The 18,823-nt window shown below is 52.5% G+C and overlaps 1 protein-coding gene across 7 annotated transcripts in view; it reads left to right on the top strand.

Moving 5' to 3' along the window:
- The first annotated feature begins 219 nt into the window (after positions 1-219).
- CDH22 (cadherin 22) overlaps positions 220-18,823 on the top strand; it is a 98,736-nt gene continuing 80,132 nt past the window's right edge. For 2 of the 7 annotated variants that reach the window (XM_064465636.1, XM_064465641.1), the window contains exon 1: positions 1,126-1,694. The gene's annotated coding sequence lies outside the window, so the exon portion shown is untranslated. Of the gene's footprint in view, positions 239-887; positions 987-1,125; positions 1,695-1,719; positions 1,815-18,823 lie in introns of those variants that run through there. The other 5 variants (XM_064465643.1, XM_064465640.1, XM_064465639.1 and 2 more) reach the window with 4 other exon arrangements.

Raw genomic sequence — 18,823 nt, 5'->3', positions numbered from 1 at the left:
GCCTGCCTGTGCAGGAAGCACCATACCCAGGTGGCTGGTGGATAACCTGCTGATGGGTTACCACTGTTTCTTGGCCCATATTGGCCAAGCAGAGGATCTGTTTGCCTTGTGCAAGGTGCTGCACTCATGGAGCAACAGGGCATTCCCTTGCCCAGTGTTTACTCATGTTTCTTCCAGGGCCAGACTCCAAGGCCCAATACCAGAGACCGCTGTGGAAGCAGGAGAGCATTTTCCCCAGGTAAGATGTGAGACCCTGGACAGTGGAGACTGGAAAGTGTCCCATGGGGGCTGTTTGCCTGAGTTGTGGCTAAACCCCGACTTACATGATCAGATTTAGCTGTCCCAAAATGATATTGCAGCCTCACCAGCCTTGAGCTTCTTCCCTGCTTCCACCTTCCACCTGTCCTGACCATGCCCAGAGTGGTCTGTAAACATGGCACTCTGCTGTGGATCCTGCTGGTATGTAATTCGCTACTGCAGGCAGCAGTAGCTGCTGTGCAGCCGTACCTGCCCCTGCAACCCTGAGCGCTGCTGAGCCTGGATGGTGCCCACTGTGGTTCAAGCAGGGCTCTGGAGGAGGCACCTGAGACCTGAGGATGCCAACTGCCATGACCACCCAGGTGCACATCAGGACGGGGGCCCCCAGCCTCTGCGGTACCAGCAGCCTGCCTGTCATGCCCGGAGCCCCCACTGCAGCCCCTGCCAAGCTGCCACTGGGCCATTGGGATCTGGCCCTATTTAAGGGCTGGGAAGGGTGGACTGGGGTCTCCCTGACCTGCTGGGTGCCCCGCCACCTCGGCCCAGTGCTGTGCTCCCATGCACTGAGTTTGTGTGTTCTCAGCCCCGGGCACCGCCTGGCCTTGGTGCTGGGAGGTGCCTGGCCTGAGCCGGGGGAGGCAAGGTCTATCCCCCGTCCCCAGCAGCGGGGCTCGGCCGCTGCCTCCAGGGTGGCCCCGGCCGCTCCCGGCGGTCCCGGGGCAGGCACGGTACTGCGGCCCGCGGAGGCGAGGCGGGTGCCCGGGGCGGGAGCACCGCAGGGCTGCGGGCACCGCGGGGCGGGGGAGAGGGCCGGCCTTGCGGGCAGCGGCTCCCCGCACTCCCGGGGGGTCGCGGCAGCCGGCGGGGGCGGCGGGGAGGAGGCAGCTGCCCCAGGGCCGGGGCCGGGCGGGTCCCGGGGAGCACAGGGGGGGTCGGAGAGGGCGAGCCCTGGCGCCGGGTCCCGAGGCACGGAGCGGTCCGGGCCCCCGCGGCGGGGTCCCCAGGGCCGGGCCCCGCGGCCGGTCTCCAGGGGAGGTCCCCAGGGCCGGCTGCCCGGGGCCGGTCCCGGGCGGGGACCCGGCGCTGCATTCTCAGAGTCTCCAGCAGAGGCTGGGCTGGGCTGGGCTGGCGGGGAAGGAGGGAAGGAAGGGAGCGAAGGAAGCGAGGGGGAGGAAGGCGGCTCTCGCCGCACATGCATCCCCAGCCACACACCCCGCCGCCCGCGCCCCGCCTCGCGTCGTGCCCGCCCGGTGCCAGCAGCCGGCTCCGCTCTCCGCCGCACCGCCCGCCCCGCCGAGCCCGCCATCCGCTCCGCGCCGGGGCTCCGAGCCTGCCGTCCGCGCCTTGCTCGGCTGAGCCGGGTCGCCGCTCCGCGCCGCGCCGCGCAGGATGCCGCGGGAGGCCGAGCGCCCCGCGGGGGGCGGCCGCCGCCCCAGGTAAGCGGCGGCGGGGCGGGCGGCGGGGCGGGCGCGGCGGGGGAGCCCAACTTCTCCGTCCCTCGCCGCGCCGCAAACTTTGCCGCTGCTCGGCGGGGCCGCGGCTGGCGCTCCCCGCAGGTGAGTGCGGGCTCGGCCCTGCCCCCGGCCGCCCCGGGACCGCCGGCTGCGGCCCTGGGGTCGCTTCGGTGTTTGTTGGGGTTTTTTTTTTTTGGGGGGGGGGGCGAAACCGGAGATCTTATGCCCCTTTGGGCACCGCTGCCAGGGTGCTTCGCGAGTGGTGCCCAGGGCTCCAGCACCGGCTCTGCCAGCGGCAGGGTTTCAGCATAGCCTTCAATGAAGGCGCTCGGGTGCTTGAAGAGCTGCAGCTCTTTTCTAAACCGGTGGTATCTTAAAACATCCTCTTTGGGCTCCTTCCTACCCAAGAGCTATCTCCCCAGTCTTCTTACTGAGACCAGAGCCCTTCATCCTAGTTACCACAGGGGCTTTGCTCGGGGATGTGCGTGAACGTGCAGCCGAGATGCCTGAGGAGTCCCGCCCGAGTCCTTTTAGCAGGCAGAGTAACATCTCTTTACAGGGACACAATTTTCTAACAACAAACTAAAAATAACTGTGCTAAAACTAGCACTTTCCTCATTTAAAATGTGGTTCCCAAATGGCTGTGCACAGGCCTTGTGGGAGCAAGTGCTGCAGCCACGTCTGCTCCTCCTGCATGCCCAGCTACAGCAGCTCGTCCAGGCCCGGAGCTGCCAGCGCCGAGTGCATCTTGCCGAGCGTCCTGGGAGCACAGCCTGTGGCAGCCAGGCTCCCTCGGTTGCTCACGGTGCCGGCGGGGGAAGGAGGGATGCAGTAGATGCCTCTGTTTCCTTTTTTTTTTGTTTGATTTCTGACAGTTGTAACATCCCTTAAAATCCGGGGAGATCTGTGTTGTCTTTACTTCTAACCTCATTTTATGCATGAACAAGACCAGTTACAGGGATGATGGTATAGGCAGCAGCAAGGAGACGCAGGCTCAGAGTTCAGACATAACTTCATAAGACAGTGCAGTGCATCTCAGGGAAGCCTTTGGACCTGAGAGGGCTAAAAAGGGTGGCTCCACCAGAGCTCTGGTTCTCCAGAGCTTGCTTGCATGGCCTGAGGAGGTAAATGGGGAGATGCGCCTCTCTGTCCCTGCTACTAGGGCAGTACTATGCTGTTAAAATACCATGCATCGCAACCACCGCCAATACCGTAGTCTTGAACACCACAAGGAAATCCAAGATGATGACTGTTTCTTTGGGACCTGTTTCTGTCTCTTCAGAGTACCTGATGTTCAGAGAATGGCTGAAGCCTGCAGTCTCTGTACTTGCAGATCTTGTGCCCAGCTCAGACAGAGCCTGGGCTTTGCCAGGTTTTCCCTTAAGAGACTGGTGGATGCTCTCCACCTCTTCCATGAGCACTAGGTAAGGAGTGTTTGCAGCAAACAATTGCCAGGGTTGGAGATCATGATCCTGGTACATCAGTTTTCAAATGCTGAAGATAAATTGCTTCCCTGGCTTTGGGTATCACATAGCAGGGCGAAATGGAAACAAGACTCTGAAACAGTTTTCCTGTACTGATACTGTGCTTGTTTGTGTTCAAGGCCAAAGGGCGGTTCTGCTGCTCATTGACGAAATCCCTGAAAACGTTGACAGTACCCTGAGTGCAGCACAGGGTAGAGCCCACTAAAATCTGAATAACCTGGCCCAGATTCTGTACTGACTCTTGGATCGCGTACACCTCTTTGCTCCAGTGAGGCGGGGGTCAGAGCAAGCGAGGCTTGGTCTCTGTATGAAATGCTGGCTGCTGAATAATACAATGTTGAAACTGGTGGGCTTGTGAAAGAAGTATGTGCTGTTTCATAGGTAAAAAGAGCCAGCTTTGTTCCTGCCTAAAAAAAAAAAAAAAGCCCTTTGCTTTTTGGTGCATTGACACTTTATAATATGATAGGGTGATTTCATACCTAGGACAGAGAAGTGGCTACTGAAACAAGGTCAATTTTAAAACTCTTTTTCAAAAGAAGCTAGCAGGTCTCCAGAGGGGAAAAAAAAAAACCCATAAAAAAGGCTGTTGGTGGGTTAAAAATAACCGTTAAAATCCTATCTTTCCTAGCTCTGTATCAAATAATATGATATTTTCATGATTTAAAATGCAATATCATATTTGAAAAATCTATAGTTCCTTGTTTGTGTGTAAGGATTCTTAGAATAGGGTCATAATTTACTGTTTGTTGTATATAACATCAGATCAGCTTTTTGGTTTTTTGCACTTTGAAAATGATATTGAGCTAGTAGGCTTTTTTCCTAGCAAATTTTACTTTTGTGCTCCTAATCGCTAGCCCATAGTAGTAAAATCTGTTTGCGAATATTGTGTTTGTTTGCTTGAACCCCCTTTTGCTACCCATGGACTTTATTTTATTAGAAGGATTAGATTGTTCATGGAAGCTTTGAAACAAAACTCAACTTTAGGTGGGATTTGATCTGATGTTATTCCTTTAAAGTATAATTACATATTTTTTTCAAATAAGTATTTTTATATTTTTAAAGCCCATATTTGAAAAACAAAGAAAAACAGATTGAAGAAGAAATAGCGTGGTGATACTCGTGTTTTCGTCATCAGGTCGCTAAACTGTTTATACATAAGAATACAACCATGTATGAATTTGTGTCGTTATCTTTTAACCATGTGGTTATGCAACTGTGTTTGGGTTTACAAGCAATGACACTTCTCTGCGGATAAGTCCGTACATATCCTGAGACATGGGCCATTGTGAATGTTCTGCTTTTTTGAAAAATTATACGTAAAGATTAGGTGGGTGTGAGTCCCAACAAGGTTCCTTGCCTGAGGTGGTAGGGAACGTGGTGTACAGCGCCTTGCTGTTTGCTGGAGTTCTTGTCTCTACCACCAGTTTATTCCATGGCATTTAGTTGCGGGGAAGGATGGCTGATGGGGAGGGATGTGCCTTGGACCCTGTTTGCAGCCCTGAGAACGTCCTGCCCTGCACCCTTGGCACTTGCCAGCTGTTTGCTCTCCAGCTAGCAGGGTCCCCACATTTTACCTTGTCCTTGGGTGATGTCTGTGAGTGGCTCTGCCCTGGGCTGCAGGTGAGGGTGTGGAGCTCTGCCCCTTGGATTTGGCTACTCTAGCATTTGCAGGGCTCACGCCTGCATGTCCCTGTGAGCTGTGTTGCTTGTGAAGCACAGTCCCTGCTCCAGACCAGCAGAAAAGCTGGGGCTTTGTGGCTGGGTTTGGATAGCGAATTGCTGCCTATCAGCCTTCCCTGCTCCCATGCAGACTTGGTATATGGGGAGCTCATTTCAGAGGTTTGGACTGGGACTCACCTGCTCACCTAGCACAGGTTGGGTGCCCACTACCTGCTCAGCCCTGTGGGGCATCTGTATCTGCAGTTGCATCCAGTGTGTGGGTTGGTTTCCGCTTCAGAGAGTTGTGGAGGGGGCAGTGGAAGGGCTCTCTGTTCCTGCCAGTAGCCATTGCAGAGACCCGTCCTCCCAGTTCACAATTTCTTTTTCTATTAATCATCACTTTTTAGTATTTGTGAAGTCCATAAAAGGAATACAGTAAATTACAGTAATTTTCAGTCTTACCCTTTGCAACAACCCTGTTTATAGAGACTAGTCCAGACTTTACTTTAGTCTGGCTCTGTGTTTCCTTAATTTTTCTTTCTTTTAATTGTTGTTTGTGCTGCGGCTGAGAGGAGAGAGTTCTGTGTTATCCTGTTGGGGAAGGGTTGTTGGATGGCACTTTAGTGCTGATCCTACAATGCAATGTCTGGGTGGATGTCTCCTTCAGCAATCTGTGCCTTCACTAACCCCACAAGGCTGGCCCGGGTGCCTGCAGGGCGTGTAGGTTCTTTCTTTTCCTACAGAAGCTGTGGGTTTTCTTCTTGGTGATGCCATTCCTCTGATCCTCTTGCAGTGTGGTTTGAAGTTCTCCCTGCAAATGGATGTCTCCGGTGCTTTGACAGCATCACGGCACCTTCTCTTTTTCCCTTTGAGGGCACGTGGGACACCCTGGGCATTGGCATGGGGGGTAGGTGGCAGCCAGGTGTGGAGCCCACTGCAGAGCTCCCTTTGCTGTTAACATTACCTGGTGCACATATGGCAAACAGGGATACACAACACTACTAGAAGGGGGGAGCATGAGGAGAGACTGTTCACAGTGCATGGGTTGGTCTAGGGCTGCCTGTGCCTCAGTGGGCTGGGCATGACTTTTATCTTCAAACTTTGGGCTTCAGAGCGTCCACTGTGCTGCCTCCTCGCTGAGCTGACCCGGCCGCTCTGCCCGTACCCTGCTCCAGCATGGGGAAGCGCTGTGGTGGTGAGCAAGGGAGGTGCTGTGGTGGTGAGTGTGCGCACTGATACCAGCTGGGGATAGAGGCAGCCCTGGTGCTGTCAGGTGATTCTCCCCAGAGAAGCCTCTTTGAACAAAAGGTGGAGGACAGACCCTGCTAAGCTGAGGCCCTCACATTGTTCTTCAGAGCCGGGGTAGTTGTGCCCTTGGGCACAAGCAAAGGCAGCCTGTCCAAGGGCTGGGTTTGGACTGAATAGTTTGCTGATGCTAAAGCCACAAGCAGTGCTGAAATCAAGGTGCTTTTCAGAAAGTGTCTCCTTTCTGCTGGGTGCCCCATCTCAGGATAGCTCACTAAACACAAGTGAAGGTTATAATACTCATTGCAACCTAATGCCATTTTCTCAGCAAATGGCAGCACTTCTCTGGTTTCCCAGTCCTGCCCTGCTTCTCTTCTCTGTGGGAAGTCTGCACTTGCCTCCTCTCTGCGTGCTGTGCCCCATTCTGTTGCCATGCTTTTACTCACTTCCTTGCCCCTCGCTCTGGCAGTGCCATCAATGAGTCTGGAAAAATAAGCTCAACAGAATTCTTGACTCTACTCAGTGCTACTCTTTCTAATTTCAGATCTCTTGTGAGAGCGCTACGCCTTAGCTCACACACTGCAGGACTGAGACTCTGGCTAAAGTGTCTATTAACACTGCTATCAGTGTTGTGTGCAGGGTCTGTTCCACAAACAGAGAGCAACCTTGGCTGTCTCACACACCCTGCCACTGCTGACACCTATGCTGAATTTGGCCCTGACTGGTTGATGATGGAAGCTGTGGGTACGATGGAGGTGATACAGGGCCTGGTGCTTGTCAGCAACAGCCACGGATCCGCAGCTGCCCTGTAGAATTATTTGGCCAGGTGCTTACCAAGTGGAGCTGAGGGCATCCTGCCCCTGCCTTGGAAAGTGGTGTGTCAAGGCCAGCCACTGCATAGGGTGAAGTGGTCCTGTGCTCTGGCTACAGCAGCTGTGTGAGCCTTGCTGACTAGGAAGTCCCTCCACAGAATCATGAAAACAGAACTGTTTGTCCAGCACCCTTTTGCAGATACCCCATACTCCTTTTTGTTGCTCCTCCCTGCTACAAGTACTCCAGAGAACACTGAGGGAAAGGAGACATGGGATCACTCTTCACTCGCTGACATTGCCTCACTCATCATTGCCACTTCAGGTCAGGTTTTGTTAACCTGTTCCTAATTAACTGTAGCTGGTGGCATTAACAACTGCAGGTGACTGACTTGAAGCTTGAGGTTCTCAACACACCTGATACTGTTGATGGTCAGAAGCTTTCTGCAGCCACTGATGGGATGTGAAGGGAGTCGCCATAGAAACATCTTGGGCAATGAATGGAGCCTCAGAAGGTTTGAACTCCTTTTAGCAGAAGCCTATGTGTGAATGTGGGCACAGGCAGGTAGTGGTGTGCAGGTGGATGGGGAAAGGTGTGTACACTCAGCAGACCAAGGATGTGAGACATTTGGGAACAGCAGCTGTGGGAGCAAGCACAGGATTTAAACACTGGTTTGGTAAGCTAGCTTTTCCCTGAGGTTTTGATTGCAAAACTCAGAGCAGGAGTGTGTGATACGGTCTTGATACTGGTCTGGCAGGAGAGAACTCCTTGCAGATGAGCTGTACCCAATGCCTTAGAGCATGCAGCCCTTCCTATGTGCTGCAGCCACAGGCTTGCGGGAGCAGCCAGGGAAACCTTGTCCCCCAGTGCTGTGCACAGCAGTAGCTGGGAGCTCACCACAGCCTCTGCTGGTGGCACCCAATTATCTCCAGTCCTCTTTCTTGACCACTGCTGCCCTTCCCTAGGATTTGGCGCTCAGGATCTGCGTGCAGGCAGACCCCAGCTTATGGAGGGTCTGACGCCCCATGCTCCCCACCCCAAGAGGCACTGGAATTGGGTACGCTGGGGCATGCATCCTCCACCCCCAGGCCCTGTCCTGGGTCTGCTCCTCTCAGTGCCTGTCCTGCTGCCTTCCCTGGCAGAGCCTGGATTCCCCTTGCTGTGGCTGTTCACTCGCAGGCCACTTGGCACCTGCAAGCTGGCTGGAGAGCCTGGGCTTCCTGATTGCAGGCTGTGGGGCAGATTGCTCCTCTGGGTCTGAGTCCTCATGCGAGCCAGAGTCTGGAAGGACAGGTAAATTAGTTTCGGCTGCTCCGGAGACTTAGAAACCCTAATGGTCTGGCCATCCCAGGACAGAAGGGTGCTGGGAGCCCTGTGCCAGGCCCTTGTTCTGGCATCTCTTTTTGCTGCGGGATGGCTGTTCTCCCTCTGCAAGGCAGTAGATTCTCTGTGTGCCTGGGGATGCTGCGCTCCCTTCTGCAGTCCTGCTTCTTGCATCTCTGTCTGTCATGCTGGGATTATCTTCCTCTGCTCCTACTGCAGCTGCTTCCCGGAATCCCAAATCCCCAAAATGCTGTTTCTCCATTAATCCTTGTCATTAAAAGTGGCTCCTAAGCTCAGACCACCACCTCCTCCCCACAGCCACCACCCTATCATCCTCTTTAGAGAGGAGCAGTTTGAGATGGGCACATACTAAAAGTGAGCAGATGAGCTTGTTAACCTGAGACAGGGCACTGTGTTGTTCCCCACACCCCATTACCAAACTCCAGAGTTACCCTTGGCCTTGCATCCTTCTGGATTTTCACTATTCCATTTTTTAACAGTGTAAAAACACATTATTCTCTCCTGTTGTTGCGGCCCTGACAAGGCACGTGGCTGTTGGTGACAGTGTCCTGCATGTGCGGGAGAGGGAATTGTTTCCCCTGTCACTGGAGTCTAGAAGGTCAAGGACATACAGGTGAGGGGTTCCTTCAGGAGCTGGACTTTACCAGCTTTCTGAGCTTGGCTGCCTTCCCACTTACAAAATACAGCTGAACCATTTTGATAGCAGGCAGGTAGGAATAGCTGAGCATCAGCAGAGTCCTTAAGAAATTACATCCCTGCTTAAACTTCTAAAAGTCAGCTGAACACCCATTTGTTACATCCCTCCTGGGCTGTTCCCCAGTGGCATGCTATTTTTTGCAGTAAAACTCCTGCTCCAGTAATACCGTCCAAAGGCAGGGTGCGCCTTTGCCGGGTGTCCTCACCTGCACCGCAGCGCAGGAGACGGGGAATCCTCCCGTGCCGGATCTCAGGCCCGCTGCGGTGGTGCCCGGCACTGAGGTGCGAGGCCAGCTCTGCCCACCGCCGGTGCGCGGCCCCTGGGCCCCGCGCCCGGCTTTCGGCGAGGGGGGCGGGCGTGGGGCCCCTCCTCGGGCCCGTGCCGGCAGAGGGAGCCATGCATCCTTGTTTCGTATGCACAGCCTGACGTGCCAATTAACGAATTAATTCGAAAGGTGCTGTGAGAGATGAGATTAGAACTAGGATCTTCCACAGGGCAATAGCTCAGTTAGTCTCAGTGAGGTTGAGAAGCGACTATGTCCTTCCCAAATCACTCCCCTCTGCCTTGCCACCTGATTTCATCTCTCAGGCAAACCCTTGGGTGGGTTTGATCTAGCCCAGCTTCTGGTGGCTGTGCAAGGCATGAAGAGCCTCCATGGCAGGTATGGTGGAGGTGGATGCCAGTACCTTGGTCAGCTGGGCATGTGGGCGGTGGGCAAGCCACGGGCATGCAATGGACCAGGGCTGCAACTGTGAGCCTCCACGGGCTGTGGGATGAGTGAGCAGGGACTGTGGCTGGGCCTGCAGATGCAGACAAGGCCTTGCTTTGCTTTACCCAGGTCTTGGTGATGGACCAGGTAAGGCAAGCAAGAGCTTGTGAGCAGGAGCTGGGGTCATGGAGAGTGACATCGTTAGTCCTGCCTAGAGGACTGACTGTTGTGCTGGCAGACGATGCTGCTCTTTTCCTTGGTACCACAAAGCAATTGAGGCATGAAGTGAAATGCAAGCACTGAACCCCTCCCTAGCTGGAGTAGCAACCACAGGTGAGCATTTATGGACTTTGTCTGAAAAAGCTGTTTACATTATTGTGCAATGGGAGATTCATGTCTGGCTGGGAAGGATGCTGGAACCATCAGTTCAGGCTTGAATTGGTTTTGTGCCTAGAGTGCTGACATGCTTTGGTGAATTAGAGATTGAGGGGAGTGCTTCACTGGGAGGTGATGGTGGCCAGATGAACTGGTGGTGCTGGCGTGCTCCAGGGCAGGAGACGTGAGCTCACATCGCAGGACTGAGAGGCTCAAAGCATTGTGCAAGGAGAGTGGCAGCTCTGACTCTGCCATGGCTACTGCTTTCTGGTTAATGTATTCGGAACAGGGTCAGTCTGACTTTCTCTGCTCTGGCAGTGAACATGGCCAGCAGTGGTGCTGCCAAGTGTTTTGGGACTGTTGTGCGTTAACCCTGGTAAGGAACTGAGCACCACACAGCCCTTGCTCACTTCCTCCCCTGCTTCCAAGTGGAACAAGGGAAGAGGAAAGGAAGAGTAAAAACAAGGGAACTTGTGGGTTGAGATAAAAATAGTTTAGTAAGTGAAGGAGAAGTGGAAGAAGAGAGAAAGAAAACAAAAAGGAATGCAAAGGCAAACACTCACCACCTTCCATGGGTAGATTGATGCCCAGACAGTTCCTGGGCAAAAGGTGACTAACGCTTCTGAGCTCCCTCCTCTCCCTTTTTATTGCTGAGCATGACGTTAGATGGCATGGGTTAGTCTTTGGTTAGTCTGAGTCATCCACCTGGTTGTGTTCCCTCCCAATCTCTTGTGCACCCCTAGTGCACATGGAGAGGGGGGTGAGGGGGGTGGCAGAGTGAGAAACAGAGAAGGCTTTGATGCTGTGCACACACTGTTCAGCAATACCTAAAACATTAATATTTTAGCGTTGTTTTGGTCACAAACCAAAACACAGCACCTTACAAGCTTCTGTGAAGCAAATTAACTCCACTGCAGCCGGACTCAGTACAGGGGCTGTTAAACACCTTTTATTGCATACCCCTTTGGGGTGTCTGCACTGTAGGAAGGTAGAGCCCTTGTTAGACCTGGGCGGCGCCGTGGGAGATGTGGCCTCTGCCCTGTGAATCTGGTGGCAAAGACACACTCAGACTGTCCTGGGCAGAGGCATGCCACTGCCTTCGATGCTGCCAGGTATGCTTTTTGTCATGAGAAGCTAGAGAGACAACTGAGTGCCGGAAAGCAAGCCTCATGAAGCAGGGCTGCATGGATGCAGTGAACTGCTAGCTCAGCTGGTGGAAATTAGCCTCAGTCCATCACAGTGGTGAAGCTGGCAGGGCAGACCTGTGACCACTCTCAGGGTGCTGTAGCTGCTGCTGAATATCTCCCTTCAGTTCCTGGGCACAGGCTCCAGTCAGGTTTGGTGCTTCTAGGGATGCCTTTTTCAAACCTTGCTTGGACTGTCCCAGAACCAGAAAATCCTGCAGCTGAGTCTGTGTTTCTTATACCATGCGCTGTCCTGGTTGTGAAAAGCTGTCTGCTGTGAAATAGAAATGAGAGGGAGGGACCATGAAGCACTACCTTGGAAGGCCTTTTCTTTAAACCACAGCTGAGCTGAGCTTAAGCAGAGGTAGGACACAATGTCTGGTCCTGGCTTCTACAAGACAGCACGTGCATTTCCCTTGTGAGCCATCAAAGGCTGGTACTGAGACTCATCTCTATCTTTCTTTATATCTCGTCCATCACTGTGCTATCTGGTGCCTCCCAAGTATATTTAGAAATAGCAATGACAGTTTTTCTTCCTCCTTTTCTAGCCAGTGTGTGGAGTGTTTGATAAGTTTATATGTTTTTGTGTGTGAGGTCTCTCTGTGTCTCTGTGCACCAAGATGAGGAAAGCTGTCTTGTGAGCTAATGCTTTTGGTGCACCCCACCACGGGGGGCTGAGGCCTGGACAGACACAGTGCTTGTGTCTGGCTCAGTCCTGAACCTCTCAAAAGTTTGGTGTCAGCCCTGCTCAGGGCAGCCGTGTCTTGTCATTCTGTTTTTGAATCACAGTGATTGCATGTACAGGTGTGAGGTTTGGTGTCTGTTCACTGTGAGGTCTAATAGGAGAGGTGGGTGGTGAGAGATGTGTACAGCTTCAAGTCCAGCATGGGGGAAAATGGCTGTTTTGCTTGATACCGCTTGGCTTTGGATGCCCAAACTCTAACTGAGGCTGTTGCTGGCTCAGCAACCGGAGAAGAGCGGTTATTTGGAGGGGAGGACTTGAAGGAGCACGTTTGTCTGCACTGCCGTGCTCCCAGTTAGCTTCAGCCATTCCAATGTTTACCTCTGTGGCATTAGGACTGATGGGGGCCTGGATACCGGTGTGGGGGCATGCAGGGGAATAGCACAGCACGGCCAGGTGCCTGTGCAATTCAGGATTTCAGCACTTTGGCACCTGGCTGCTTGGGTTGGGGGCGGTGGGCTCTGGATGGACCCGTTCCTGCTCCAGCACACTCTGGGGACTTCGGGGCTATGTGACCGAGTTCTAATGTGATTGTCATCAAATGAGATAAAGAGGAGTGTGGAGAGGGAGGAGGAAGTGAAAACAGGCCAGGGAGTAAGGGGAGAGACAGCAAGGGTCTGCAATGTAGTGACAGCGAGAGCAGGATGCAAATGGACAAAGTGTGTGAGGATGACAAAGCCAGACAAAGTCATGTTTGTGTGTGGGAAGGTGGGAGTGTGTCTGTGTACGTGTGTGCTGCCAGTTCTGCCCCTCTCAAGCGTGGAACTGCTTTGAGGAAGGGGTAGGAACCCCTGGTGGGGGTACTTGCAGCCAGCTTCTTTCCACCTTTTTGGCTGTGAAGGTCTTTCACAGTCACCAGTACCGAATGGCTGTTGGGCTGTGTGCTGGATGGAGTGAATTAGGTTACAGGAGTCCTGTATGTGCACTGGGGCATTCCAGGGGAGGCCCCTTGCTGAAGCAGTGCAAGGCTGCAAACGTGCAGTGGGTCTGAAGGACTCAGAGCTGCAAATGGCTGCACCTGCCCATGTGGGTTTCTGTGCTTCCTCCTGTGTGCACACATACTCACGTGTTCTAGCACGATCCTACTTGCTCACGTGTATGCATATCTCTCCTTGGCTCTGTTCTTTCACATGCACTTTGTCCATTTGCTTTTCTGTCTTCCCTGTTGCTACTGTAATCTCTCTCTCTTTCTCCCTTTGTTCCCTGGGCTGCTTTGCTGCCTCTTATTCACCATGTCCCTCTCTATTCCTTTTGATAGTAATATTAGCACCTACATATGAGGCCCCAAGGTCCCTGCTTTGTGCAGATACATCAGGAAAGACCCTTCAAAGCCTGTGTGCTGGAGAGAGAAGATTCTCATAGTCTTACTATTGCCAGGACTGGCAGAGGCGAAGGGCCTGATTGTGAAATATGACCTGTACAAAACCCCACACTGTGCCCTGTGTCCATTCTGGGATGTCAGAAGTGAAGATGTCAGTCTTGTTTGATGGAGTTTTACACCAAAGCCCTGAACCCTTATGCCTGATTGAGGAATTGGCCAATTAATCTCCTTTTATCACTTGTGCTGAGCAGAGTTGTTGTTCCCAGAGCTCCCAGTCTGTCCTTTCCTTGTTGTGCCATTGGTTTCATAGTGACATTAAGTGAAGCTACTTGTGGATTCTGTTCTAGTCTGCCGTGTTCACATGCTTCAAGCTTTCAGAAATGTTCTCCTTTTCAACTGCAATTTGCACATTTGGCCTCTGCTGAGAGCTGATGCTTCAATGGGATGCTGAAGTCTGGTGGTTGGAAAGCAGCATTTCTAGTGACACACTGAGGCTGTCTTGTTTTGCATATGTGGTGCCCATTACATTTCCTTTGCTTAAAGGTCCTATGTGACTGCTGGATGCTGGTCCACAGTCTGCAAATACAATGGTGGAGGGGGTGGTGGCGGAATAAATTTTTTTTTGTTATCACCTGAAAAAGTGGTCAGGTTTTCTTGCAGAGGGATGGTTAGTACTGTATCTGGCTTGCAGAATCATATCCAGAGACCTAGGGTGTTATTGTTGATTTGTCAAAAGGACATGGCTCTGCTGTGCTAGTCCATAATGATATCAGTGATTCAGACTCTGGCTAGGGAAGGACTCTGAATTCAAGAGTCAGATTCAACACTTTAATTTTTTTTTCCTCTTAAAGTCCTCCAAGAAATGTGCATCCTGTCTGTAGTGGTCTCTTTCAGCTTTGTTCAGCCATACTCCACAGTTTTCTGATGCTTGCGTCCACTTTGGCTCTCTCATTGGTGAAACTTTTGTTACGCCTTTGTTGGTGCTTGTGTCCTGAATCTCCTTGCTGAGAAGTGGATTTGGGAAAGAGCAAGCAGCAGGCAGTAAAACTAAAAGCCATCACCTGTTCCTGGAGTTTGCTGCTGTCTGCAGCCCTTTTGATTTATACACAGCAAAGGTCACTGAAGCAACAGGCCATTTTGGCATATTTGCCTACACTGTGTATTCTCTGTGAGCAGCATGACCTGTGTGTGGTGTCATTACTCAAGAACAGTAAAATGAAACTGGGGGTGGGGTGTAGCAGCAGGACCCTCATTTCTTGTGTCTCTGCAGTAAAGGGCAGAAAGAACAGGGAGGCTGTAAAGCCCATGCCAGCCTCTTCGTGGGAAGTGTTGGCCACTGTGGAGCCTTTTTGCTTACACTTATGTTAGTGGCTGTATTGGAACTGGCTGCCAGCAGGACCACCTCTGCCTCTTTTGGGCTTTGAAGGATCTTTCCTGATGTATGTCCACAAAGGAGAAACTTGGTCTCCCTTCTGAGCCCCAGACCTGGAGAGATGTCATTTGCTGACACAGCAGCAGCATTGGCAACTCTGCCTGGGCCCTAGGCATGAAGATTTTGGGAATCCAGGCTGGGAACACCTGTATGTCCATGCTGGCAGCAGACAGCAAAGCAGGAGGCTCCCAGAGCAGAACCATAGAAAGTCCGGAGTTGGAAGGAACCCACAAGGATCATCAAGTCCAACTCCTGTCCCTGCACAGGACAACCCCAAATTCACACCATGTCTCTGAGGGCATTGTCTAAGTGCTTCTTGAACAGCGCCAGGCTTGGTGCCATGATGCCTCCCTGGGGAGCCTGTTCCAGGGCTCCACCACCCTCTGGGGGAAGAACCTTTTCCTAATATCCAACCTAAACCTCCCCTGGCACATCTCCCTGCCATTCCCTTGGGTCCTGACATTGGTCACCAGAGAGAAGAGATCAGCACCTGCCCCCCCTCCTCCCCTTGGGAGGACGCTGCAGACCACGATGAGGGCTGCCCTCAGCCTCCTCTGCTCCAGGCTGAACAAACCAAGTGGCTTTAGCTGCTCCCTCGTACAGTTTCTCCTCTAAACCCTTCACCAACTTCGTGTCCCTTCTCTGGACACTCTCCAGTAGCTTTATATCCTGAATGTACTGTGGTGCCCAACACTGCCCACAGCACTCAGGGTGAGGCCGCCCCAGCGCGGGGCAGAGCGGGACAATCCCCTCCCTCGCCCGGCTGCGATGCAGGGCTCGGTGCCCCCCAGGGCACGGCTGGCCCTCTGGGCTGCCAGGGCACGCTGGGGGCTCGTGTTCAACTTGCCGGTGACCAGAACCCCCAGGTCTCTCTCTGCAGAGCTGCTCTCCAGCCCCTCGTTCCCCAGTCCGTATGTGCATGCAGGGTTGCTGTGCCCCAGGTGCAAAATCCGGCACTTGGCCTTGTTAAACTTCATACAGTTGGTGATTGCCCAGCTCTCTAGTTTGTCTAGATCTCTCTGCAGGGCCTCTCTGCCCTCAAGAGAGTCAACAGCTACTCCCAATTTTGTGTCATCAGGAAACTTAATTAGTATTCTTTCAAGTCCTGCATCCAAGTCACTAACAAAGAGATTAAAGAGTACTGGCCCCAAGATGGATCCCTGTGGAACCCCACTAGTGACCACCTGCCTGCCAGATGTAACCCCATTTACTATGACCCTTTGAGCCCAACCCATCAGCCAATTCCTCACCCACTGCATTACGTGTTTATCCAGCTGCGTGCTGGACATTTTGTCCAGGAGGAGACTGAGGGACAGTGTCGAAAGCTTTACTGAAATCCAAAAAGATCACATTGACTCTTTTCCCTTGGTCAGCTAGGTCGGGGGACCTTGTCATAGAAGGAAATCAAATTTGTTAGGCAAGACTTTCTCATCATGAACCCATGCTGTCTGGGACCAGTGACTGCATTGTCTTTCAGGTGTTTTTCAATAACTCCCAGAATAATCTTCTCCATAATTTTGCCAGGCACAGAAGTGAGGCTGATGGGCCTGTAGTTACCAGGGTCATCCCTGTTGCCCTCCTTGAAGACTGGGACAATGTTTGCCAGCTTTGAGTCAACTGGGACCTCTCCAGATTCCCAAGAGCATTTAAAAATCATTGAGGTGGCCACGGTCCCTTTTGATGAGGTGTCTAGTTCCATCGCAGGTTCATCACCCTCCGTGGGGGGAATGGGTGATTTGCCTTTCTCTGGTGTTAGCTGTTGCTACCCTTAGATCTACCCATGGCATTTAGAGCTCTAATCTGCTCTGGGATGCTATGCACCTGTCCGCAGCTCTCAGGAGAGCACCTAATAGCTGAAAGTGGAGGAGGAGAGTGATTCCTCCCTGGGCAAGGCATGCAAGTGAAAAATAAACTGGATCTGGCCAGGTAAAGTCTTTGAACAGCACCTGTAAGTACTGGTGGGGCTGCTCTGTGGTGGCTGCCTCTCCAAGCACCTGCATCCCTTTGGACTTCAGCAGCTGTCTGCAATGTGGAGTGGCAGACATCATTCTGCTTGTGGTGGGTATGTGAGAAGTGTGATGCAGCTGACAGAGAAGAGAAAGCCTGGGTCTGTCTGGCCAGTACAGGGCACGCTACCTGGGCAGACAGGACAGAAATGGAGCAAGGCCTTGTCACGTGTTGTAGCATTTACCGGTGCACGTGGAAGAGCCAGGATCTGCCCTTCCTTAAAGGGAGGCAAGAGGATCAGCACTCCTCACCTCTGTGCACAGGGGAAGGCAGTGGGGCTGGCATGCCTTTCTTCAAACCATCCCATCTCTCCCGGTCTGCAAACTATCCTCCTCTTGCTAGTTAATATTAGTATTCAGTTTGTGGAATGGGCTATGCAATTAACACAAAGGTACAGTCATTCATTCTGACTGGAGGACTCATGGGATCAGATGTACTGGGGATAGGAAGCGGAGGCCTTCTGCTGGGAAAGAATGTCACAGCACAGCGGACACAGAAATGAAAAGCTATTAATAATGATCCCGGAACTTCACTTCCATCAGCTGTTTATTTAAAGGTGCTCCGTATTCAAAGCCTCCTGATTTATGTGGGCAATAACACTCACAGTCCTGGGATCACTTTTTTAAGCAAGGCTAATGGGGTGAAACCATCATACTGCGACAGTAGAGATCAAGCTGGGAAAATGATACTGGAGAGAAAAATAAACTATTGCCTAGATTATCCAGGAGCTATGCTGGGCTGGGAGTTGGTGTGAGCTCCCTGCTCTTTCAGCATTTATTAAGGCTTTTACTTCCTTTATTTCTTCTTCTCTGTGAACAGAATTTACCAGGCGTGGAAGGACACAAAAATTTGATTTTACCAGACAGGATGCTAAAAGCTTCTGGTTTTGCATTCAAGTGAAGTTTTGTCTGTAGTGCAATCATGTGTAGCTGTTCTGCCATGCAGGCCCCCAGGGGAGACAGCTTCCCCGTCCTTGTCTCCAGGGGTTCCCATCCTGACTCAGCCCCATTCCTGAGGGACTGGTGCCTCTGGGGAAAGGGGTTTCTGCCCTCTTCTGTTGTTGCTTGGTTTTTGCTTGCACACCTGTGGTATCGGGCCACCTCTGCCCTCAGCTGTGTGCCTGGAGGGATGGAGATGAACCGTTCAGGGTTCTGGCGAGGCAGGGGAGAAGGGCCGCTCTGCTCTGGGGAGGGGGCCAGTTTCCATGCGGATTCTCTTCACTGGGCTGTTCGCCCTGGCAGCGTCAGTGAGGACTGCTCGCTGGGGCCGTGAGAGCTGGGCCAGCACTGACCTGTCTGATGGATGTGGCACAAACTTGTGATGTTTACCTCATCCTGCGGCAGGGAGGTTGGGTTGCGGGTGCAAGAAGGGCTTGGGGTTGGAAGAATGCAAGAGAGCTGTGCCAGTTTCTTCTCAATCTGCCAAGCGAGCCCTTGTGGGACAATAGTTGGTTTTACCAGCTCCCTCTGGACATCTGGCAGCGTGCAGGAGGACTGCCAAATATTGGCCATCCAGCGTATACGTGACTTTGTGGTATCTGCAACGCAGTGAGCCGCTTTTGGCAAAACCTGCCTGCTTTTTCTGGGGAAGTGAAATAGCACTCACGCCACCGAGCTGTGGTACTGGCACTTGTAGTTCATGTTACTCTGGACAGGGTCTGACTCCTGGGACACCACTCACAAATGCTATGCATCATCAGAAACTAGTAGTGGTGATATAGTTAGTAGAATAAAGCAAATTATTCCAAATAAATAATGCATCTATCATTAATGGTCAAATGAAAATTTAGCCTATTGGTGTTGCCTGCAACTTGCTTGCAAGGAAGTTGTAATCGTTTATTCTGTTATAGGCTGGAGAAAGCCTTTATCTACAGCTCATTGGTGAATGGTGTGCTGTGAGGATTGCTTGCTTAGAGACCTGGCCCATCTGCTCCAGTGGTTAGGTCCGTGGTGCAGCAAGAGGGTCAAATTCCTCCTGGTTGTCCTTTGTGGGGGGGAGGTGGGCTTTGGTTTGAATGAGTGTCTGCCTGGGTGACCATCCAGAAGCCCTTTTGGGTCAGTGAAGCTCTGATGCCCTTTCTTAAGAACACCTGCTTGTTACTG

Source organism: Phalacrocorax carbo, chromosome 14 (assembly GCF_963921805.1).
Source record: "Phalacrocorax carbo chromosome 14, bPhaCar2.1, whole genome shotgun sequence".
NCBI lineage: Eukaryota > Metazoa > Chordata > Aves > Suliformes > Phalacrocoracidae > Phalacrocorax > Phalacrocorax carbo.
Note: the sequence above shows the minus strand (reverse complement) of the source record. Positions and strands in the feature narration are given on the sequence as shown.